The sequence below is a fragment of the Saccopteryx bilineata genome, chromosome 2 (assembly GCF_036850765.1).
Source record: "Saccopteryx bilineata isolate mSacBil1 chromosome 2, mSacBil1_pri_phased_curated, whole genome shotgun sequence".
NCBI lineage: Eukaryota > Metazoa > Chordata > Mammalia > Chiroptera > Emballonuridae > Saccopteryx > Saccopteryx bilineata.
In genome coordinates, this window is record NC_089491.1 from 393,829,843 (window position 1) to 393,854,063 (window position 24,221).

The 24,221-nt window shown below is 55.5% G+C and overlaps 2 protein-coding genes across 3 annotated transcripts in view; one reads left to right on the forward strand and one right to left on the reverse strand.

The window, feature by feature from the left end:
• The window catches only part of RAI1 (retinoic acid induced 1), a 130,865-nt gene extending 115,192 nt beyond the window's left edge, over nt 1–15,673 (reverse strand). For both annotated transcript variants that reach the window (XM_066264469.1, XM_066264468.1), the window contains exon 1: nt 15,273–15,673. The gene's annotated coding sequence lies outside the window, so the exon portion shown is untranslated. The remainder of the gene's footprint in view (nt 1–15,272) is intronic.
• The window catches only part of RASD1 (ras related dexamethasone induced 1), a 129,369-nt gene that overhangs the window by 5,132 nt on the left and 100,016 nt on the right, over nt 1–24,221 (forward strand). The gene's annotated exons all lie outside the window — the stretch shown is intronic.

The following is a 24,221-nucleotide window of genomic DNA, read 5'->3' on the forward strand; positions in this document are numbered from 1 at the left end:
CAAGAGCCATGCTCTGCAGTGGGGCTCTGGCTTGGCCACTAACAGGTGTGCCCGCTGAACCTCACTTTCCCCATCTGTGCAATGTGGGCCTGAACCTGCCCCCTGAACTCCCTCTGGTCTTTGAGCCACAGGGCAGGGAAGGTCCAGTTGTGCTGGAAGAAGGTCAGAGACTGTCAGTGAGCTGTCAACCCCCAAAGTCAGTCCCTCCTGGAGCCTGAGGCCCAGAGTCACAGAACCCAGGTTTGCCAGACACTGATCTCCTCTTAGTGCCTCAGGCCAGGGTAGGGCATGGGGGGGGGGCAGACACAGCTCAGCCAGTGGCCACGGCCTCTACTCCCAACAGCGTGGGTGGGAAGAGTCCTACATCACACTCCACACGCACAGAGGGACAGACCTCACACCACAGGACGTGTGAACACCACACAGACAGACACCACGGTCCCCCGCCCACAAACGGTGACACACACAGTCACCCACAGAGAGGAGCACAGCCCCCTCCTTGGGGATGCCGCCCCACACGTTGAGCACCCAGGATATGCTCAGACAAACCCACCCCCTCAGCTCACCTTCCCAACCCAGACGCGTACGCACTCATACCACCTTGGTGCCAGCTGCAAACACAGACGTTCCCTCTACACACAGAGATCACACACACAGACACATATTCAGCAGTCCAACGCTGACTCATCCATGTGCCTGGAGGCAGTCACCATGCAAGAACCATCACCCCTTCCAGATACAGACCCTGTCCCCAAAACAGCCACAGACACGTGCTGCACACTCAGGCCAGGAGCCCAGAAAACACGCACATACTCATCTTGCCACCCGGTTATATTCCACAGGGCAGCCAGCACCCAGCCCAGAAGAGCAAATCCAGATAAGTAAATCACATCCGGAACATCAATCTCAGCCCCAACCTCACTGCCTCCTTGCTACAGGTAAAGCGAAATGGGCCTTAAATATTTTATAAATGAATAAACCTGTTCAGAGAATATAATTTACAGGGCCGTTGGCTGCAGGCTCACAACATCCCTCCACATCTTTTCACTTCAGAGGGTGCCCAGTGGTGGTCGCAGGTGATGGCCGATGAGGCCTGGTGTCCGGTGTCCCTGCAGGCACCCCTCTGCCGAGGATATTACTCCCAAGGACAGGGGCGTTCTGCGGTTTTCCACCCACTAAATCCAGCTGCTGCTCGGGAAGAGGGACCTGCATTCTCTCGTCTCGTTGGCTATTTCCTCACCCCACCTCCACCCCCCCAGCCTCGGAAGCCTTTTAAATGCCAGACCATCCCTGGCAACTGTGATTCTCCAAGGCCTGCTTCACACAGGGCTTAGATGTGTTACCGTCGAACTGATCAGGAATGAGGGAGAAGATAAGGCCTAACAGCTACGGAGAGACCATGCCAGTGCCAGGCCCACATGCCCCCAGGGACAGGCCGAGGAGCCCTGGGCAGCAGGAGCTGGTTTCTAGAACAGAGAGAAGGCGCAGAAGATGGGTCACAGGACCACCAAGGGGTCTTTTGAGTCTGAAGACAACTGGGCAAAGGCCCCAGATAAGGCTAAGGTCCAAGACCTTGCTGCATGCAGCCTTGCCCACCTGGGGTCAGTTAGAGCCCCTTGCTATGGGAGTCTGAATCACAGCTGGGCCCCGTAAGTCTTGAATGTCCCCATCTCGGCTGGGGTGGCCTCCTAGGCCCTGACAATCAGGCTTCCCTGGCCCAAGCTGCTTATCCAAGTCCGTGGCGACAGGAATGGGGGCCTGGGGTCCACTGATGGGAAGAAGATGAACCAAGTCAAAGTGACCGTCCAGTCTGGCTCTTTTCTGAAGCCCTCCCCAAAATGTGGTTCTCGTTCTCTCGAGGCTCCCACAGACTCGGGAAACAAGGAGCGTGATATACAACGTTAAGCGGGAAAAGTGGGGTATCACATGGTATTTACAAGACCGGGGATGGCACAGTGAAAGAAATAAAACACCAAATCAAAACTGCCAAGAGTAAGTAGGGCGGCAAAGAGAAGTCAAACGTGGCTCACTGAGGACCGGGAGTGCGAGCGAATTGTCTTTAACCTGTCATACTTCCCAGGTCTATAATAAGCCCACTTTCCACGTACAGTGAGGGAGGAAAAGCGATTAAAACCTCCAAGTGCCCTTATAAAACCATCCATGTAGCATGACCCGATATTTCATCCTTATCATGTTTATTGTACGTCTACCAAAGAAAAGCTAACCATAGCTATGTTCTAGGGGTGGAATCAGGGATTTTTTTTCTTGTTTTCCCTGTATTTGGGGGTTCTTCTAAAATCAACACTTGAGGCCTGACCTGTGGTGGCGCAGTGGATAATGCGTTGACCTGGAATGCTGAGGTCGCCGGTTCAAAACCTTGGGCTTGCCTGGTCAAGGCACATATGGGAGTTGATGCTTCCTGCTCCTCCCTCCCCCTCCTCTCTCTCTCTCTCTCTCTCACTCTATCCTCTCCAAAAATTAATAAAAGTAAAAAAATTAAAAAAAATAAAATCAACACTTGAATAAGCTGATCAATTCATTAAAAATTAAATGCGTAGGACTGGGAAGTCCTTTTTTATTTCAAGCCTGAGTCGCTCCTGCTGCAACTTAAGCTCCTTCTCACTCTCCTGTGTGTGTGTGTTCCCTGGGTGAATGAAGCTCTTGAGGAAAAAAGGCCCAAGGACAGCTAGCTATTCAACAGGCACACAAGCCTCCTTTCCAAGACCCAGAAGCTGGCATGACATTGAGCTGCCCACCTAGTTCAGGTAGGAGTGGGCAGAGGTCAGCTAGCGGAGCAGGTAGGTGCCTCTGGACAGACATGGGAAAGGAGGCCCTCGAGGGAACCGTTAGGGGCTCAAGACAATCAGAAAGGGGGTGGGGTGCAGGCAGGGCCGGGCTGGGGTGCAGGCAGGGCCGGGCTGGGCTGGGCTGCAGGGAAGTTCCAGCAGAGGCTGCCTCCCCAGGGCAGGCGGGGTGCCCGAGCGCAGGAGGGAGGAATGTGCCTCCTGGCCAGACAGTGCAACGGACGGCTGCCAACTAGAGAAGGCCTGTGCTCCGGCTCCCGTGCTGGAGCGCGGCCGGCTGGCCGCAGGGCCCGGCCCGGGTGTGTGCGGTGCATGCCCGGGACCTCCTCTCTCTCTCAGGCCCACGGGCAGCCCGGGGAAGCGCGGAGCTGGAGGCTGCGGGGAGCGTGGCCTGGAGCTGCAGACCGGCTCCTTCTTCCCAGGGGCCCCACGAAGCGTCTCTCCGGGGTCCCCCGACGCGGGGTGGCGGGCTCGACCAGCAGGGCCCGGCCCACACGGAACCAAGGCTCCCGGAGCCGCCGGCAGCAGCACCGGACGGACAGCGGCGGCGCGCAGCCCCCGGGTTCCGGGAAATCCCGGCTTCGGCGAAGGGGCGGGGGCCTCGGCGAAGGGGCGGGGCCTCGGCGTCTCGCGGAGCACGCCGGGACCCAGCGTTGCCGTGGCGACGGGAGCGCCCCGCCCCCTCCCCTCCCCACGCCGCGGGCGGGCGACCCGGGCAGGTCCGGTCTGACCCGCGGAGGCGGCCCGGCTTCGGCCAACATGGTGGGCGCGCCGCGGGAAGGGGCCGGCGGGGAGGGCAGGAAGCTCCGGACGTCTGCCCTCCCGAGGTCAGGGAAAGGAGAGGAAATGGCCCCGGAGGCGACGATCGAGCTGCCCGCTCGGGTCTGGCCTGACAGCTCCCACACCCCGCAGCCTTTCTCCCGAGATCGGGGACCCTGCCCAGCCCGGGAGGGGCGGGACCCAGAATTTGACAGCCCCTCCCTCAAGATGGCTCCTCTCCTTCTCCATATGGAGGCCCTGTCCTTCCTGGCTCCGCCGTCCCATCCCCAACCTGCGCGCCTCCACCCTCCACGAGGGGGGCATGTTTGGTTTCCTCCGGCTTGCGACCCTGAGGGGCCGACCCCTGAGGCACCCACGCCAGGTGTCCATCACTGGACAGCGCGAGCCTCGTTTCCCCTGCAGCATGGCTGCCGCCAGAGCAACCCCCAAGTGCCCACAGCTCCGAGCAGCCGTCCAGTCCCTGCCCTCCCCGGAGACCTGGCAGCCAGCTCCCCGCGTGCACCCTGATGAGAGGGACAAGGGTTGGATAGGGGCTCACACACTGCTGGGCCTGATGATTGCCTTCCCGAGTTCTCCATATGGTGACTCTGCCCAGGTTTGGTGGGCAAAACAAGTCCAGATCTGTTAGGGAGGGAAGTGGCAGAGTTGGGACACAGCCAGGCTGTGACTCCAGATGCCTGTCCACACAAAGTGGCACTCCCTTACTCCCTGGCCGCCCAGCCTGGGCTGCTCGAGCAGCCCGGAGCAATGGCCTGGCCACCTTCCCCCACCCCTCCCCACTACCACAGGCCTGGCTTCCCTTAGGAGCCGCCAATCTGCAGCCACACAAAGCCCTGTTTGTTTGCTTTCTCTGCGGCTCCCCCTGGAACTGATGTCTTTCTCTGCTACCTGCAGGCCTGGCTTCCTCTCCACGCTGCTTTCCCAGCCAGCTGAAGGGAAGGAAGAAGCAGCCATTCCCGCAAACCCTGACTCATATCCACCCCACAGTGCCATCCATCCTCAAATCCTTGGTGCGAAGGGACACCCAGCCAGGGTGGCCTGACTGCCATAGCTTTGCAGCCCCCCCCCCCACTGCCTCGCAGGATGTGGGGTGCCAGCTGGGTGGAGCAGGAGGGGTGCCTCAGCCAGGGCCTCGGACATAGGAAGGGGAGCCAGAGAGGTCCAGCCAACCTCCCCTCTCCTTCTGTGAGCGAGGCTTGTTGTTTGTCCATCAGGATGGTTGCCTGTGATTTCCCAGCAACCCTCTGGCTGCCAGGAGATAAGAAAATAAATGAGACTAGGAGGGCTGAAACTGGAGGACGAGGAGGGACGCCTTGGTTTCACGGCCCTCACCGACTTCTCACTCTTCCTGGGGGTTCCTGTGTATCCCAGGGGCGTGCAGGCTGCATCAGGGCCTCCCTTGCTGGGTACCCTGTTGGTGCCCGCCCTGGACAGACCTCTCTGCAGTGTTTTGGGAAGACCTACAGCCAGAGGTGAAACAGGGCTTTCACAGGCAGAGAAAAATAAACACTCGCATTCCACACCACCTTCGCTACCTTTCTCTCCTTTCAAATAAAGAAACCTAACACTGATACTGTGTAAAGATTCCACAATCTCACTGGCTCTACCCAGGGTGCTTTTTACTCCCTGCCACCTGGGTGGCCAGGGGCAGGGCGGCCTCCCTGGGCCTCCTTCTTCCATAGAGAGTTTAACCCTTACAGTAACTTGAGGATAAAGAAATGACTCTGCCCACTTGACACATGACGGGACGCTCCAAGACAGGAAGCCACAGAACTCAAACTGCCTCCATCAGAATTCAAGCTCGCTTTTTTTTTTTTCTTTCCCCTGACTCCCAAGCCCTAGAAACTGACAGACAGTGGTTTTCTGCCAAATGGATGCGTGACCAGCCGGCAGGGCTTGGCTCTGGAGCCCAACAGATGTGGGTCTCCAATCTGAGCTCTGCCACTTGGTTGCTATGTGACCTCAGGCAGGTCCCTGAATCTCTCTGAGCTTTAGTTTCCTCGACAATCTCTATAGGGCAGGTTCATAAGGCTGAGAGAACCACCCAAATGCCTAGGACAACAGCAGGCACTCATTAAATGATGGCTTTTCTCCATGATCCCTTTCAGCATCCAAAGACACAGGCATTCATTAGTAACCAGGCCTCTTCCACCTCTGTGGGCTTTCACTCCGCTGGCCCTGCGGCCAGGCGTCCCCCACCCCCACTCCCCACCCCCCAGTCACCAGCTCTGGCCCTCTGGAATGCTCAGGCTGAGGCCAAGGGCTGCCAAGCTGAGCTCCCCAGGCTCCTGTCCTGCCCGGGAGACCAGAGCCTCTATGTTTAATTAGCCAGGGCGGGGCCCCAGGGGACAATGTCACCCCGAGGGAACAAAGCCAACTCCATCCACATCCTGCTGGACTCAAGAAGAAAGAGCCACTCAATTAAGTCTGATTTGGCAAAACGTCTGCTTTCAGTGCTATTTTGGGCCACGGTGGGGATTTTCTGTGCTTGTCTCAAAGGTATCCTAAAACCTTATTCCTTCCTGCCTCCCCTACCCCTATCTGTTTGAAATGAAAATATTGTTCTTCCTCCTCTCTCTCTCTCCCTCCCTCCCTCTCTCTCTCTCTCTCTTTCCAGTTTCTCTTTCCCACCTAACAGAAGGATGCAAATAAGAGGAGGGGCCGAGAGGAGGCCCTCACAGGAACGCAGCACTTTCCCACCAGGCCTCTGGAGGTCCCCACAGCTTGGTCCCCCAGAACACAGCCTGCTGGGAGTTGTAGTCCCCTCAAACCAGGCAAGGGTGAGAGGCCCTCGGGCTTCGATCTTGTCCCCACCTTCAATCTTGTCATAGTTTTGATGTCTCCTCAGACACACACCGGGTGTCTGCCTCTTTCCTACAGCGCGCCTTTGACTTTCTGCGTCTGAGTCTTGGCTTGCTCGGAAAGACCTCCTGAAAGGTGTCCCCTCCGCGGAGTAGAGAGCTTCTCCTCTGACCCTGCACTGCACACGTCTTAGCTGGCAATGCCAGTATCGTGAAATCCACACGAGTGTGCAATTATGTCTTTTTTTCTTTTTTTTTTCTTTTTTTTTTTTGTATTTTTCTGAAGCTGGAAACGGGGAGAGACAGTCAGACAGACTCCTGCATGCGCCCGACCGGGATCCACCCGGCACGCCCACCAGGGCGCAATGCTCTGCCCACCAGGGGGCGATGCTCTGCCCCTCCGGGGCGTCGCTCTGCCGAGACCAGAGCCACTCTAGCGCCTGGGGCAGAGGCCAAGGAGCCATCCCCAGCGCCCGGGCCATCTTTGCTCCAATGGAGCCTTGGCTGCGGGAGGGGAAGAGAGAGACAGAGAGGAAGGAGGGGGTTGGGGGGGTGGAGAAGCAAATGAGCGCTTCTCCTATGTGCCCTGGCCGGGAATCGAACCCGGGCCCTGGCCGAGAATCGAACCCGGGTCCCCCGCATGCCAGGCCGACGCTCTACCGCTGAGCCAACCGGCCAGGGCCACAATTATTTCTTTAATGTCTGCTCACCTACCAGACTATATACGCTTCAAAAGGGCAGGGGGGACGTCCACTCCGTCACTACTGTTTCTCCACGGCAAGGTTTCTCAGCCCCGTGGGCGCTGTGGACACTGTGGGTCACAAAAGGGGTTGTGGAGGCCGTCCTGTATATCACAGGATGTTGGGCAGTGTCCCTAGCCTTTATCCACCAGGTGCTAGCACCTCCCCCACTGAGACCACCAAAATGTCTCCAGGCAGGGTCCGTGTGTCCCCTGAGGACGTTGTCTGTCAAAGGACATCTGGACCAGGAGCAGCACTACTTTCAGACCACTGCTCTAAGGCCTGGCGTAATGCTCCGCTTCCTGCAACGAATGAACACATGACTCTATACCCCTTCTGCTTCTCAATAGAACAGGTAAGATTTTTTTTTTTTTGTATTTTTCTGAAGCTGGAAATGGGGAGGCAGTCAGACAGACTCCCGCATGTGCCCGACCGGGATCCACCCAGCATGCCCACCAGGGGGCGATGCTCTGCCCATCCAGGGTGTCGCTCCGTTGCAACCAGAGCCTGTCTAGCGCCTGAGGCAGAGGTCACGGAGCCATCCCCAGCGCCCAGGCCATCTTTGCTCCAATGGAGCCTTGGCTGCAGGAGGGGAAGAGAGAGACAGAGAGGAAGGAGAGGGGGAGGGGTGGAGAAGCAGATGGGCGCCTCTCCTGTGTGCCCTGGCCGGGAATCAAACCCGGGACTTCTGCACGCCAGGCCGACACTCTACCACTGAGCCAACCGGCCAGGGCAGAACAGGTAAGATTTTTATTTCACCTCTTACTATAATCATGTATAAATTGCATTTTCTCATCAGACAAGAAACTTCCACAAGACAGGCCCATAGGATCACAGCTGTGTATCAGTGCTGATTTGATTGTCCATAACCATTTGCTGAAGGAATCACTATCAGACAGCACAGTTAAAATCCTGTGTGATTCCCTCTTCCCTACCCTACCCTACGCTGGAGCGCTGTGTGATTTTGCTCCAGTAGCTAAACCTCTCTGGGCCTCAGTGTATTTCTACCCATTGTAATCATTCTTGATCCTACTGAGTTAGCAAAGGTTTACAACTTCCCATCTCTAAGAAGCTGAGGCTCCCAAGAAGAAATCTTTCAGGTGGTTTTTTCATCTACACCAATGTTTTCTGAGAATTATTACTAATAAGCAATATTTATGAAGCACTTTGTTATGTGTCAAGTACAGCTAAGTGCATTAGAGGCACTATCTCATTTAATCCTCTTAAAAACAACACCGTGAAGCAGGTAACTATTAGTTTTACTGCCTGATTAATGAGGAAGGAGGGGCTCGAGGAGCTGGAGGTCCCGGCCGCCTAAGGACACCCAGACATGGTCTGGTGGCCTCTGGCCATTGAGGATGTCAACCAGAAGACGTTTTTGATACTAACATTCTTTCTCAAGCGTCTGAAGCGCGCCTGGTGGCAGGCAGAACGAGAACTTTCCCAGTGACTAAGGCCCTCGCGGGGCCTCCCCGCTGTGGGGCGTCACCCTCACCCACTGAGCTCCCACTAAAAGTTAAAAAAAAAACAAAACAGGCTCCAGGTGCCCATGGAAAGGTCTGACAAGGCCTGGAGGTGGCCAGGAGTGCTGATTCAAGAAGTCGGCTTGCCTGGGCAGGCGCTTGGCTTAGGGCGGTGGCCACTCCCTGCCCAAGTGTCATCCCTCTCAGGGAAGTCCTGGCTGGGACTGACCTCCCTCCGTCCCAAGCTGGCCCCTGAGATTCTCCAGAGCAGGAATTAAAAAAAAAACAAACCTGATGAGGCGGAGGAGAAATCATTTTCCAGCCTTTTCCAGGTCAGGCCCTGTTTTAAATATATGTTACCTGCATTAATTTCATCCATTTCCCCCAACAACCCAATGAGGTAGGTGCGACCGTTCCCCCCACCCCACCCCCACCTTTTTACAGACGAGTCAAGGAAATAACTTGCCCAAACTTAGTAAGTGGCCAAGTCTGGATTTCAACCCAGGGAGCTGAACTCCGAAAGACACGTGCTTATCCTCTATGCTGCACCAGAAATGTTTCACGTCCAGGGCTGCGCTCCCCGCTACAATGTGACTGACGAATGGTCTGAGGAGTGAACAAATGAATGAGTTGGCAGTTCTACCACCACATTCAAGGTCTGGAAAAGTCACAAGTTTGCCAGATGCTTTCTCAGGGACCACACACACCACTGGGGCAAAAACAAAAAACAACAACAACCCTTTGGAAACAAACTCTGGCCAGAAAACTATCATTCTTATCTGCCCTACTGGGTAACAAAGACTCACTCGATCTATCAGCCTCGGCCTGGATGGAAAAGAAACTGTTTTGGCCAGTGTTATCTCACAGGTTTCTTTCCTTCCTTCTTTCTTTCTTTCTCTCGTCACAGAAGATTGAGGTGCAACCTGGCGTGAAGGAGAAACGGAAGAAGAGCCATCTCTTCCTTCGGTCACCAGAGCCAAGTCCTTCGGCAACAAGAGTAACGGCCATCCCCAGACGTGCTGAGGGCGACGGGGAGGGGCCTGTGGTCATGCCCGTTTTCAAGGAAGGTGATGGAGCTTCAGAGAGAACAGCGGGAAGGACCCGGATTTGAGCTGAGGCCTGCCTCACCCCGACCTCTGGGTGGATGACCCCGAGCCCAGGTCCTCCAGAGGAAACCGGAGCTCAGAGAGGGAAGGGTCCTGCCTGAAGCAGAGGCTGGAAGTAACCCTCTTCCTGGACTCCAAATCGAGGGCTCCCCTAGCACACTGCACTGGGGACAGGCACGGTCTCCAGGGAGGGGGCTCCACACCCGCCCTTGATACCCCCACCCCCCGCCGGCAGCCTGGGGCCTGTCCGCACTCCAAGCGAGCCCTCTGCCCCTGTTCTGTCAGCCCTCTCCACTGGGTCCCCGACTTTCTCAGCCCAGCCAGTTGACCTTCCCCCTTCCAATCCCCCAAATCACAGGTAAGGCTCAGGCCAGAGGGGACAGGGGAGATGCCAGCCAGCCCAGACTTCCCACTCCACAACTCCCAACCGGTGACTGTCCCTTGCCAGGGAGATGGGCCCTGCCACCTCCGTTCCCCCCTCACGGGACTCGCCCAGAATCCTAGGGACCTTCTCTCCTGAGCACGGAAACCAGATGGTCGCTGTCCACCTGGCCCACAGGCTGGGAGGGCCCGGAAGGCCAGACCACCAGCCTCGACTCTGGGGCCAGTGTGCACGCAGGACCGTGGGGAGAAAACACGGAGGGAATGTCTGCTGAGTGGAGACACAGATGGACAAGTGAACAAAGGAAGAAATGCCCACTGTCACGGGAACTCACGGTACTCCTAGGTACTTCTCTCCTGGTTCTACGTATATGATTCAGCAACAAGAACATCTCCCTCACTCCTTCTCTCCTCTCTCTCTCTTTTTATCTCTCTCTCTCTCTCTTTCTTCCTTTTCCCTTCTACCTCATCTCCCTCTCCCTCTGGCTCAACCGTCAGAGAAGGGAGAGACAGTGTGAGCCTTGGTGGAGGGAGGCAGGGATGTGTGCACACGGCTGACCTGGGGCAGGCAGGCGGCTGTGCGATGGCCGCAGGGGGGAGGGGTGTGGCTAGTGGCAGAGCAGGTGCAGGACACCTGAAAGGGCCCTTGCAGCTTGGGAAGGACTATGGACTATCCAGAAGGCAGCATGAGTCCCTGGAAGTATCTGCTGTGGCCAAGAAAGACCAGGCTGGGAGTGCGGCCCTCGCTGGGAGGAGATGGTTTAGACTCAGACAGGGAGGCCAGTGAAGAGGTCCCGGCAACAGCCCAGCCTCTTCCGCCACCATTCCTTCTAAGTCACAGTTCCGTTTCAACCTCCAAAGACATGCAGTGTGCCCCCTCTGCCAGGAACACCCCTCTCATTCTTATCTACCTGTGCTCGAAGCCCCTGCTCCAAGCCCCCCACACACACACACACCTACACTTCCATGAAGCCCCCACCCCCAACAAAGTCCCAACTCTGGCCAAGACTGGGCACCCTGGCTCCTGGATCCTGAAGCTATGCTGTCTGCCCCACTCACTTTGGAATGGAATCATACACCGTCTCCCTCTGCTCTTCTCTGCGCTTGGGCAAGTCTTAGCAAAGATGCGGCCTATGCTCTTTCCCTCACCATCCCCACTAACATCTGCCCGGTGTTTTCATGGGGGGGACAACCTGCTTCCTGCAGAAGAAGCCCTGGCAGGAGCTCCCAAGACATTGCTGGTGCCCGCGGGTATTAACTGGCTCTCACTCACCTACTGGGCTGAGACCTCTTGGAGGCAGCTGCATAAGCAAAGGACTTAAAAAAAACAACAACAAAAAACAGTGGGTCCTTGGAAAATATTTGCCCCTTTGGGGCCAGCGAGCCCAGGGGCCTCTCCTACAGAAAGCTGCTCAGTGCTCACTGCTTGGAGCACACAGCCTCCACTCCGCCCCTGTGTTGGGGGCAAATCATCCATGCCACGGCCCCGAGCAGCTATTAAAAGCAACAAGGTGCATACACAGGCCGCCATGAAATAGAACAATAGTAATAATGATGGTGGTGGCAACTGGCACTTAACAGGGACAAGTATTGCTCCATGTATGCTTACATGAATTAACTCATTAAATCTTCACTACAGTCCTGTGAAGCCAGGACAGTTATCATTCCCATTGTACAGATCGGGACACGGAGGCACAGAGAGGTAACTAGCTCACTCGGTGCACGGCGGAGCCAGGAGTCAACCCAAAGCCTTGTCCTGAAGCACCTCACCCTCCGACCCTGACCCTCGCAGGGACCAGTGGGAAGGGAAAAGGAAGTTGAGAGGCTGAGGTGAGTTCTCCGATGGCCTACAGGCAGAGCCACGAAGGAGAGAGGTTCTGTAGGGTTGCTCTTAATTTGAATTTGTAGGTACGTGGGAACAGGTACACTTACTTACCCATTCAAGGCAACTTAGGCAGATGTCTGTCTTCACATAGTATTTTTACCTTTCTGTGCAAATAAATACTTCAGCATTTCTAAGCCTCAGAACCTATCTCTCTCGTAACCCAGGGAATGCCTGTAACAGAAAACGAGGTATTTGTACGCAGGACAGATGCGTACGTGAGCAGCAAGATGTCCAGAAAGACATGCTCTAACTGTGAACGGGGGTTACCTGTGAGGAGGGCGTGGGTGCGGAGAGCACCTTTACTCTATATCAGGGGTCCCCAAACTTTTTACACAGGGGGCCAGTTCACTGTCCCTCAGACCGTTGGAGGGCCGCACTATAAAAAAAACTATGAACAAATCCCTATGCACACTGCACATATCTTATTTTAAAGTAAAAAAACAAAACGGGAACAAATACAATATTTAAAATAAAGAACAAGTAAATTTAAATCAACAAACTGACCAGTATTTCAGTGGGAACTATGGCCCTGCTTTTGGCTAATGGGATAGTCAATGTGCTCCTCTCACTGACCACCAATGAAAGAGGTGCCCCTTCCGGAAGTGCGGTGGGGGCCGGATAAATGGCCTCAGGGGGCCACATGCGGCCCGCGGGCCGTAGTTTGGGGACCCCTGCTCTATATACTTTTGAGGTTTGGGGGTTCCTTTTGCATTTTTCACAATGAGAAGAAAAATCCATGTGTTACTTGAGTAATTATAAAAGCAAATTGGGGGCGGGGTAGTAAAAGGTGGGGGGGGCAAGTATATGGTGGCAGGTGATTTGACTTTGGGTGGTGAGCACACGATGCAACATACTGATCACGTACCGTAGACATGTGCCCTTGAAACCTACTAATCTGATTAACCAATGTCACCCCAGTAAGATGAATTTTTTTTTTTTTTAAGAATTTGTTAGGGCCTTTTAATGTTTGCTGAATGAATAGAAGTCAGGTTCATTTTCTAGCCTGTTTTTTTTTTCAAACTCTGGATATGACCCAGTAGTGGGCTGTCAAGTTACTGAGTTGTAACCAGCAGTTAAAAAAAAAAAAATCAGATAGACTAGGATAGAAAGTACCAGATTAACAGAAGTAAAAGAAAGAGTTATTTCACTAAACCTTCATTTTAGTTATACACAGTGGGGAAGGGGGGGTGAACAAAATTGTAACCTGTTACAATGTGTTTCTTAGCACAGATCCCTAACAAGACTGTGGAAGCCATTGGTCCAGACTGGTTGGTCTAAAGAGGAACAAGACAAGGGCCCGGACTACAAGGGCCTCTGGGTCCAGTGGGAGAGGAGGACGGTTTTGGAGAGGGCGAGTTTCCTGGTTTAGGAAGTCAGGGGCGCGTGGCTGTGGGAACGGTTCTGTGCCCCACACCCCACAGCTGGCTTCTGGGGCTGGGATTATCCCTCCGTGCAACTCTCTTTCCCTCCCGGCCTTTGGCTTTTGGGAGCCTTTGCCAGAATTTTGTGGTTGAGCCTCTCCCAGACCATAATGTCTATGCCCACTCCTCTGTGTCACCCAAAGGCCACCTCTCCTTGTGCCTAAGGACTTCCTCCTGGATGCTCCTGCTACACCCTCCCCCCCACCCCGCATTGTCAAGGGGGAAGGGTGGGAAACTAGAAGATTCTTTTGCAGCTTCCAGATGAGGAGGGCCACGTCCCAGAAAAGCCTGTGGAAACGCAGCTGTGTGGTCAGTCCAGGGAAAGGCGTCCACTCAGTCTGCAGGGAAGGCGGCCCCCACCCAGGGTGAGCCTGACCCTGAGCAGAGCCAGGGCCTCTGCAGGCTCGAGCTGGTGGGCAGGATGGAAGCACAGCCCCCAGGCTGGGGCTCCCGCGGCAGTGGCGCCTCCACATCAGAGCTGGCTGCCCACCTTCCTCCCCTGCCAGGGCAGCAGACAACTAAAAAGATAAAATAAGAAGTAATTCCCCTGCTCTGACGTCAGCGCGAGGTCTTAACAGCCCAGGAGAGGCATGAGACTGGATTGCAACCATATGTAACGCCCTTGAATCCTCCACGCACCGCTGCGTTGGGAGAGAAATAAGGCGGGGGTGCGCTCTGGGTGGGAGGGAAGCGCGCGGTCCCGCGTGGGTCCTTGAATCAGAGCCTGAAAGCACGAGAAAGGAGCTACGGAGGGGAGAGCGCTGCGAGCGGGGGAAGCAAGCTCAGGGCCCGGGTCCGCCATTCAGGCACGCTGCCTCCCTTCCCCCAAGCCCCCGACAGCGCATTGTTACACTCGGTCTCTCCATTCGGTACCGGAACCCCAGAGCTCCCCCAGCCCAGGGCGCCCAAGGGGAGGGCAAGGCTGGGGCTTTAAGGACGACCAAGAGCTGCAAGAAGGAAACCGCTCTCTGGGAAACCGGGCGCCCCAGGAAGCTGGGGCCGCAGCGGCCTGGGGCCTGGCTGCTGTTTCGCTTCCCCTCTTCCCCCTCTCTGGCGACGGCCCCCCAACGCGACCCAAGCTCCAAATGTCACCCCCGGGCCCTGCCACTCCCTCACCCCTACGCCGCGCCCCGCAGCGCCTCCTAGATGGAGCCCGGCCCCCACATCGGTCTCCTTGGTCCCCTGCTTCCGATGCGCGGGGGGCCATGGACCTGGGCCGGCGCGCCGCGGTCTGGGGACGCGGGGCTCGCGTGCCCGGCGCCCCGGACTGTACTGTGCTATCCTCCGGAGGGCCCGCGCGCCCGGGGCCTGGCCGCGTCGGAGCTGCCCGGGCCTCTGGGGCAGCTTCCTGCCGGGTGGCGCGGCCTGCACACAGGCCCCGGGGCCGCCGCTGCCCGACTTGGGCACACCGCGTCGGGCCCCTGGAGCTCCATCTCTCCGCCCCTCGCGTCCCCGGCTCCCAGGCGGTAGCCCCCGCCCGGCCCCCCGGTCACACACCCTGAGACGTCGGCTTCCCGCCCCCCACCCACTGGACGCACTCACAAAGTTCCGCTGCCGGCGCCGGGCGAATGCCCCCTGCGTCCCCAACCCACTCTGGGCAGACACTCGGCTGCCCCCCGCGAGCGCGCAGAGCCTCCGGTCGAGCGCCCCCAACGCCACGGACCGACCCCGGCCCGCGACACAAACAGTTCCAGAGACCATCCATCCTCCGCGGCGCAGGGCGCCCCCACCCTGCGGCTCCCTAGACGGCCATTCGGTGACCTCGCGCACCCCCACCCCCATGCCACACAAAGCGATGACCCCCACGGACCACTCCGCGCGGGCCCGACCCGCCCGCGTTCCTCGGATCCCGACGCCTCGTGCCCCCCGCGACCGCGCGCTCGGTGCTCACCTCGGCGCCCCCCGCTCACTCGGGGGCCCTGCGTCTGGCGCTGCGACTTGGCGGCCCGGAGGCCCCGGAGGCCATCGGGGGGATGATCAGGGCGCGACAGCCCAGCCGCCCCCGGCGCCCGAGCCGCGGTCAGGGCGGCCTGCTCCGCTCGCCTCGCTCTGCGATCCGCCTTCTCCCAGCTCAGCCGCGGGCGGGGGCGGCACCCGGGGCGCAGGGAGCCGGGCGCGGGGACCCGGCCCTGGCCGCGCGCACCGGACCGGCCTGCCTGGGGGGCCGCGGGGCAGCGCGCTCCCCTCTCCGCACGGGAAGAGCGAGCCGGCGGTCGGCGCGCGAGGGGAGAAGGAGGGCGAGAGCGGGAGGAGAAAAGTTCCCGGGCGGCCTGGCTGCGCTCGCTCGCTCGCGGCCCCGGGCGCCAGATGGGCCGTGCGCGCCCCGACAGCACCCCCTAACGGTCCGCACGCCCTACTGCGCGTCCGCCCGCGCGCCTTGGGGGGAGGGAGGCTCGCTGGTGGGGTCCCCCCGTCCATGCTCCGCCTCGGGCTTGGGGACGCCGCGGGACGACGAGGCTGGGGTCATGGCGGGAACCTCGGCCGCAGGTTTTGGACCGATATCCTGGCCCTCGGGTGCTTCCCGACTCTAGCTCGGTCTTTCTCTAGGCCAGGCTCCCACCGGTCACCCCATGAGCCCTCTCTCTCCCCGTGACCTTCTCTTGAAACGTTTTTGACTTCTCAACGTAATGGGCTGAACAGGCGAAATGTCTTCGCCTGCTGGTGGCACCTAGCACCTTGCTGGGCACTTGAGGAATCAACAGAAGTCAGTGGTCCCTGCTGTCATGGAGCTGGTGTCCTGGTGGCAAGAGACAGCAAACGAATGCTTACAGATGGAGAGAAGATAATTGCAGGGAGGGATAAATGCCAGGAAGAAAATTAGCAGGTGAAGCAACGTATAGGGGCTACTTAGCGGGGAGTGTGAGTTAGGAGGCCTATCTGAGCAGAGAACGGAGAAGCAGGAAGGAACCTGTCAGAGCAGAGCTGCAGGAAGACAATCTCTGGCAAAGGGAAGAGTACATGCAAAGGCCCTGAGGCAGAGAGAGCTTGGTGGGTAATGGGCAAGGGGACAAGCAGTGAGCATTCTAAAGGCAGAGGCATAATGGAGGACCAGGATCTTGAGGGCTACAGGGGGCCTGGGGAGAAATTTAGATGCAATTCTAGTGCTGTGGGAAAGAAAGCCATTGGCAGGTTTTAGGCAAAGGAATGTCGAATGAGTGAGTGAATGAGCCTATTAACTTTTTAAAAACAGATTTTATAGAGAGAACCGAGAGAAAGAGAGAAGGGGAGAAGGAGTGGGAAGCATCAAAGCGTAGTAGTTGCTTCTATATGTGCCTTGACCAGGGAAGCCCAGGGTCCTGAAACAATGACCTCAGCATTCCAGGTCGACGCTTTATCCCTTGCACCACCACGGGCCAGGCAAACCTATTAACTTACAAATTCCCTGACAACTGCCACTTCATGGCTCCCACTCATCATAGCTCAGGCTGGACCCCGCTCAGGAAGCGTCCCACCCGCCACTCAGGCTCCGGGGTCTGCTGATCTCAAGGAGCTGGTCTAGGCATCCCAGATCCCAGGTGACTTGGGAACCAGTCAGTTCCTGTGTCAAACCTCAGTTTCCTCACCTCTCAAATAAGGCACGGGGGTTGCTAGGTATTGGGCCCTTATACCTTTGGCAGGTGCCAGAGGACTGTACCCCTTCCTGCGCCTCTCGTTTGACCCTGCAGCCCTCTGCGGGCAGCTTGATCACATCTTGCTCATGAAGAAACCGAAATGCACAGTGGTAAAGTCACGGGCTCTGGTTCTCAGGCTAAAGTGTCAGGGCCGAGACTTGCACTCGGAGCTCTGCTCGCCAAGCCCAGCCACCTGCCTCTCAGGTGCCTGGTAGAAGAAGCAAGACAGCAGCTGGGTCTAGACGTGAACCGGGTTGCTTCAATCTAGTTGGAAGCGTAAGCTCCAGGAGAGACAGACTGGGTTTCTAAATCTGGCTCCTCTGTGCTCCACTGGGTGGCTTTGGGCAAACCCTGTAATTTGCTTGCTGAGTCTCAGTTTCCCCTTCTGTAAAAAGGGAACATAGTAATTTCTTCTTCCTGTGGTTGTTGAAGAGACTAGAGGAGGTAGGGCGTGTGAAGCATGTAGCCCAGAGCCAGGCATGCAGTAAATGCTGTCAGCATTTTAGGTCAAATGCTCAGATGGGTGGGGATGGTCCCTTTCATTGGTCCAGAGGTTTCCTCACCACCATCCCCACATGGTCCAGTCTCTTGCCCTCCTTGCCTTCACCTGCTCCTGGGGAGAACATAGGGAAAGGCCAGGTGCCAGTGGGAGGCAAAAAAAAAAAAAAAAAGGAACCCCCCAAGGGGAAGGAGAGCATGTGCGGTCCAAATATTATTTCTGAGTACACGTGAAGCACCAGGTGCCTTCCATCTGTACAGGTTCCTTAGGGCCACGATAACAACTGACCCCGAATCCACTGGCTTAAAGCAGCACCAGTTGATTCTTTACAGTCTGGAGGTCAGAGTCTGAGGTCAGTCTCACTGGGCTACGGTCAAGGTGTTGATAGGACAGGGAGAGTCTCTCCTTGCCTTTTCTGGCTTCTGGAAGCCACCAGCATGTTGTGACTCGTGACCCCTTGTTGGCCTCCAGAAGCCAGAAAGGTCAAGGGAATAATTTCTTCTGTGGTCACATCTCTTTCCTTTGACCATCTTTCTTCCCCTCGTGAGGCCCCTTGGGATTACATTAGGGCCATGTGGATCATCCAGGATAATCTCCCATTTTAAGGCCCTTAATTTAATCACATTTGCTTGGATACCTTTCTCCTTTGCCATATAAGGAATTACTCATAGGTTCCAGGGATTAGGACCTGGATGTCTTTGTGAGTTGTTGTTAAGCCTCACTCTCCATGCATTTTTCTGAATGCTCTTTCATCACAACTCATTTTACAGACAAGAGAATTCAGGCTCAGAGAGGTGAAGTCAGTCATCCAAGGTCACACAGCAGGTGGGTTTATTCAACTATTCCATACATATTATTCAGTGCCCACTGTGGGTCAGACATCAGGTTAGTAGGCTCTGAGATTGCTATGGAAAAGTTACCTCTGAGATGCAAGCTGTGAAGTACAGGCACGAAGTGTAATGTCCTGGTCCTGTCGAGGAATTCAAAGAAGGCTTCCAGGAGGAGGTGGCCTGTGAGCTGAGATTTGAAGACTGATTTTTCAATAACTAAAACAGGCAGGCTTGTCAACAAGAGCCACTTATCTGTGGAGTTAACCATCTGAGTGGTGCTTGCTAGGATAGCAGGAGGCTTCTCAGGGGAGAACCAGGAACCAATCACGGGTCATCCGGGAGATTCTGCTGAGAATTGCTTTTCATCCTGAGCCAGAGGCAGGTAAGAGGGTGAGAAGGGAGCGGGCTCACTGTGCGACATAGTAGCCGAGGAAAGACAGTGTTGGCACAACCGTCTCAGACTTGCAGCCTGAAGTTGGGATCCAGGCCGATGAGTTCGAAAGGGCCAAGTGTTGAAACGTGTGGAGTTGAAATGCCTTAGGGATCTGAATTCTTTGGGCCCTGCCGCTATGACCTGTTGCTCTCTACCACCTTGAGAGCACCCAGCTGACCATCAAAGGCCTTTGAGTTTGAGATAGTCTCCCCCTTCCCAGGGTTCTTAAGACCCAGTTCTGCATCTGAATGTCTTTGGCTTTGAGCGCCCCCTCGGTTTTCTCTTAGGCCAAAAGGAGGCGATGACTCCTGCCTCGGGGGAGAGAGAGACCCCTGTGGGCCGAGAGACAGGGAACAGGCCGGGATGTATCTCGAGATAGGGTCCTGTGCCCTGAGGGAGTAGACGCGTCTGTGGTTCGTTTCACACGATACAATGCAAGTGAGCATTTCAGCGACCCGCCCGCCTCGTTAGAGACGGGCATCCTCACATCCAGAACCCCCTCATTCATTGCCAGGAAACCAAGGCACGGGAGGTGAGGTGCCCAGGGCGGGGGGAGGGCAGGGCGGGGTTCAGCTGTGTCTCAGGGCCCAGCCTGAGCCCAGCCAGGTGCCCTCCTGCCTCCCTGAGGGGGAGACGTCCTCGCCGCCGAGGTGTCAGGCATCCTCACACATCTTCCGAGCCCAGGCGGAGTGTGGGGTGCCCTGGGGCCCTCCCGGCTGTGAGCACATAGCCAGCACTTACTGAGCATTTTCTAGGTGCTAGGCCTGCGCCTTTGGTCTTTTATTTCCATTTTGCAGAGGAGGATGTAGGAGGCCGGAGACAGGAGGCTACATTTAGTTAGGGTCCAGCGGGGCGAGATGAGAAGGAGAGGGACTGAGGCAGACAGCGTGACCTTGGGCAGCTCCAGGCTTCTCACTTCCACGGGGGGGGGGGGGGGTACCTACCTCACAGGCTCGTTGTGAAAACCCTTCCGTGCTGCACACCTCTACCCTGTACGGTCTCTGGTCACTCCCCAGGCTTCTGTGAACTGGGCCCATCCAGCTCCATCACCTCTACCCAAAGGCAAACATGAATGAACCCTTTCTTTCTTTCCTTCTCTCTTTCTTTTTCTCTGTCTCTTTCTTTTTCTTTCTTTCTTTCTCTCTTTTTCTTTCTTTCTCTTTCTTTCTTTTTTCTGAAGTTAGAAGCAGGGAAGCAGAGAGACAGACTCCCTCATGCACCTGGCCAGGATCCACCTGGCATGCCCACTAGGGGACGATGCTCTGCCCATCTGGGCTGTTGCTCCACTGGGACCGGAGCCATTTTAGTGCCTGAGGCAGAGGCCATGGAGCCATCCTCAGCGCCTGGGCCAACTTTGCTCCAATGGAGCCTTGGGTGCAGGAGAGGAAGAGAGAGACAGAGAGAGAGGAGAGAGGGGGAAGGGTGGAGAAGCAGATGGGCGCTTCTCCCGTGTGCCCTGGCTGGGAATCAAACCCAGGACTTTCATGCACCAGGCCAGTGCTCTACCACTGAGCCAAGCGGCCAGGGCTGAATGAGCCATTTCTTGCAAAGGTTTCGCCAGTGCTTAGAGCCCAGCTGCAGTGAGCAGGCCAGGGAAAGAGGCAGGGCAGCTATTTCAGAGTGGATCGGCGGGGGTGGGGTGGGGCCGAGCAGCAAGAGACCCTGGGCTTCTCACAAAGCCTCTCTGGTTTCCAGCAGAGCGAAGGTGACCGCCCTGCTCTGAGCCCTGTTGGGTCCGAGAGCTTCTTTGCAGTGCTGGGGGCTCCCAGACCAGCCGGCCCAGGGCCGGAGAGGCCTTTACTAGGCTCTTCTCTTCACATATTCATCCATTCAGTACATGCTGACTGAGCCACGCCCTGTTCCAGATTCCTCGGGGGCAGATGATGCGGCTGCGTCCACACAGCACCCGCGGGTGCGGGTCGGGTGAGCCAGACGGACCCGGGACCCATTCTGGAGGCCCCATTATCCCAAGAACAAGGCCGCGTTGGTGACAAACCCTCTTGCAACTGGGAACCAACATTTTTTAGTATTCAGAGAAAGAAAGTCGTTTAACTGGAATTGCGTTTTTAAAAAATTAATATGAAAATACTTATATTTTGGCCTGGCCTGTGGTGGCGCAGTGGATAAAGTGTCGACCTGGAATGCTGAGGTCTCCAGTTCGAAACTCTGCACTTGTCTGGTCAAGGCACATATGGGAGTTGATGCTTCCTGCTCCTCCCCCCTTTCTCTCTCTCTCTCTCTCTCTCTCTCTGTCTCTCTCTCTCTCTCCCGCTTTCTCTCCTCTCTAAAATGAATGAATTAATTAATTAATTAATAAAAAAATAAAATACTTATATTTTATCTTCCATTCACCAAAAGTTAGGTTAATATGCTAATCTTAGATTCATGTGCTAATACTTAGAATGCCAAAGAAAAAGAAAAAAGAAAAAAAAGAAAAGAAAAAAGTCAGTTGGAAGAGGCACGGCTTTTCCCACAAAATTGCTTGATTTTCTTTATAAGGCCCTTCCAGGCAGTAACTGCTCAGGAGTTTGACCACATCCCCCCGTGTTCTTCAGACCACCGCGTTCTGTGACATTCAGATCACTTTCTTCTGAAGTGCTATGTCATCCATCATGTTTCTTTTATTCATTTTTTATTTTTTAATTGATTTTTTTTGGGGGGGGTTTTGAGAGAGAGAGAGAGAGAGAGAAGCATTAATGTTGTTGCTGCTTCACTTTAGTTGTTCACTGATTGCTTTCTCATATGTGCCTTGACCAGGGGGGTCTCCAGCTGAGCCAGTGACCCCTTGCTCCAGACAGTCCCCTTGGGCTTCGAGCCAGCGAGCTTGGGGTCATGTTGATGATCCCATGCTCAAGCCAGCGACCCCGCTGACGAGCCCGTGCTCAAGCCGGTGACCTCAGGTGTTTCGAACCAGCGACCTCAGCATTCTAGGGCGACAGTCTATCCACTGCACCACCGCCTGGTCAGGCTATGTCATCATTTTTCACATTGGGTTTTTATTATTATTATTATTATTATTATTATTATTCAGATGGGGCTGAGCCAGCCAGCCAGCTGGATAGCGTTTCAATTGGTTGGTCACCGTGCCAGACCTCAGGATTTTCCTCCAACATCAAGCTCATCAACTTTATGACATTCCACCACCTTTGGCAAGATTTGAAGATTTCCTCTGCCACCAGCTTGCAGTACCGAAGCACCTGGCGGGAGAGGTGCAGGAGAGGAGGAGGCGTGAGTTTGGGTCTGTTTGTAAGCAACCCGAAGAGTAAGCAGCTCTGGTCGTGGTTTTAACAACTTTGACTTCCAGCTCAGCTGCCAGGAGCCTCCACGTCAAGACTAACTGGGTCAGCCCGGGCTGGGCTGCTTCCGAGTACGTCAGAGGGAGATGAAACGCCGTCTTGTGTCAGCCATCATGGCTCTCTACTCCAGAACCTTTGTCCTACCGACCACACCTGGTCTTTCGCTGCTCGTAACTCCTTGGAGAAACGTGGGGAACATTCCTTTTCACGTTCAGACCAGATGGCTCAGCCTGGGCTGACCCTACTTCTGACATGCAGAGATGGTCGTATGGACCCAGGTTTAGCCGATTCAAAGTACCCCCTTTGCCTGGCCACAGTGATGGGTTCAGGGGTAACCGCAGGACCCAGGCTGCCTGGGAGTTGTGCTGGAAGCCTTGAACTTTGCTGAAGACTCCAGGGCTGGTCAAGCTCATTAGGTGCGTGCCCGAGAAGCAGGCCAATGTGGAGGAGAGCCGTGTAGACACACGCAGAGATGTCCCCTGGGTGCCTGGATGCAGCTACATCTGAAGTTAAGGAGCCTCTGGACTTCCCGTTACACGAGTTAGTACATTCATCTATTGATGTTTGCACAAACCGGTTGGAGGTGGTTTTCTGTCACTTGTCTCAAAGGGAACTGATGTTGGTTTACCTGAAGAAGCAAAATTAAGGGGGGTAGAGAGCAGGAGTGTGACCCCTGTCTTCAAAAATCCAAGGGCTGCCCAGCCTTGGGCACCAACATATAGATCATGTGGTTCCCGTGGGTGGCAGGATTTTGACTCTCTCTCTCTCTCTCTTTTTTTTTTAATGCTTTATGAGGAAGAATTTTCCCACAGTCAGAACCATTCAAGGGGAGCCATGGCCCATGTGGAGAGAGAGGCAACACCCCATTTCTGAGAGCATGCAAACAGAAGCAGGATGTGATGAAGAGGAGGATGCAGGCTGGCTGGGACAGCCACCTGTCACTGCATGAGTGTGACTTGGTGTCCCAGCCCAGCATTAGAGGAGAGCTGGGAAGTATCAGTCACTCCCAATTCTTAACTGTGAATTATTAAAGATAGTCAAGAAGATACACACACAAAAATTCAGTGATTGCCCCTGAATCCACCATTGTCGGCTTGAGAAATGAAACCTCACCGATACCGTTGAGTACCTGATCCAGAGCCTTCCACCCTGTCCCCATGGCCCCCTTGCTGGTCTTTAAGCTTTTACCACATACGCACCGTCCTAAGGGATATGTAGTTCACGGGTCTTTCTTAAACTGAGGGGTTAGAATTGCCATACTTTTAGATCATACAGATTTCTTTTTTTTATGGCCAGCAGTAAAAATAAAAGTGCTCAGCTGCTAATAAAACATGTGCTTTCTTACTTTTTTTAAAAAAATGTTTAAACACATTTATTTATTTATTTATTTATTGACAGAGACAGAGAGTGAGAGAGAGGGATAGATAGGGACAGACAGACCAGAAGGGAGAGAGATGAGAAGCATCAATTATCAGTTTTTTGTGGTGACACCTTAGTTGTTCATTGATTGCTTTCTCATCTGTGCCTTGACTGTGGGCCTTCAGCAGACCGAGTAACCCCCCCCCCCGCTCAAGCCAGTGACCTTGGGTTCAAGCTGGTGAGCTTTGCCCAAACCAGATGAGCCTGTGCTCAAGCTGGCGACCTCGGGGTCTCAAACCTGGATCCTCTGCATCCCAGTCTGACGCTCTGTCCACTGTGCCACCGCCCTGTCAGGCACTTTCTTACTTTTTAATAATAGAAAAGCAAAAGGAGTTCCCAAACAGTGTTACTTTTTCCTTTTTTTTTTTCTACAGTGAGAAGCAAGAAGGCAGAGACAGACTCCCGCATGCGCCCTACCAGGATCCACCCGGCATGCCCACCAGGGGGCAATGCTCTACCCATCTGGGGCATCGCTCCGTTACAACCAGAGCTGTTCTAGCTCCTGAGGCAGAGGCCAAGGAGCCATCCTCAGCGCCCGGGCCAACTTTGCTCCAATGGAGCCTTGGCTGCGGGAAGGGAAGAGAGAGACAGAGAGGAAGGAGAGGGGGAAGGGTGGAGAAGCAGATGGGTGCTTCTCCTGTGTGCCCTGGCTGGGAATCGAACCCGGGACTCCTGCACACCAGGCCGACACTCTACCACTGAGCCAATCGGCCAGGGCCAATTTTTCATTTTGTTGATATAAAAGCAATCCC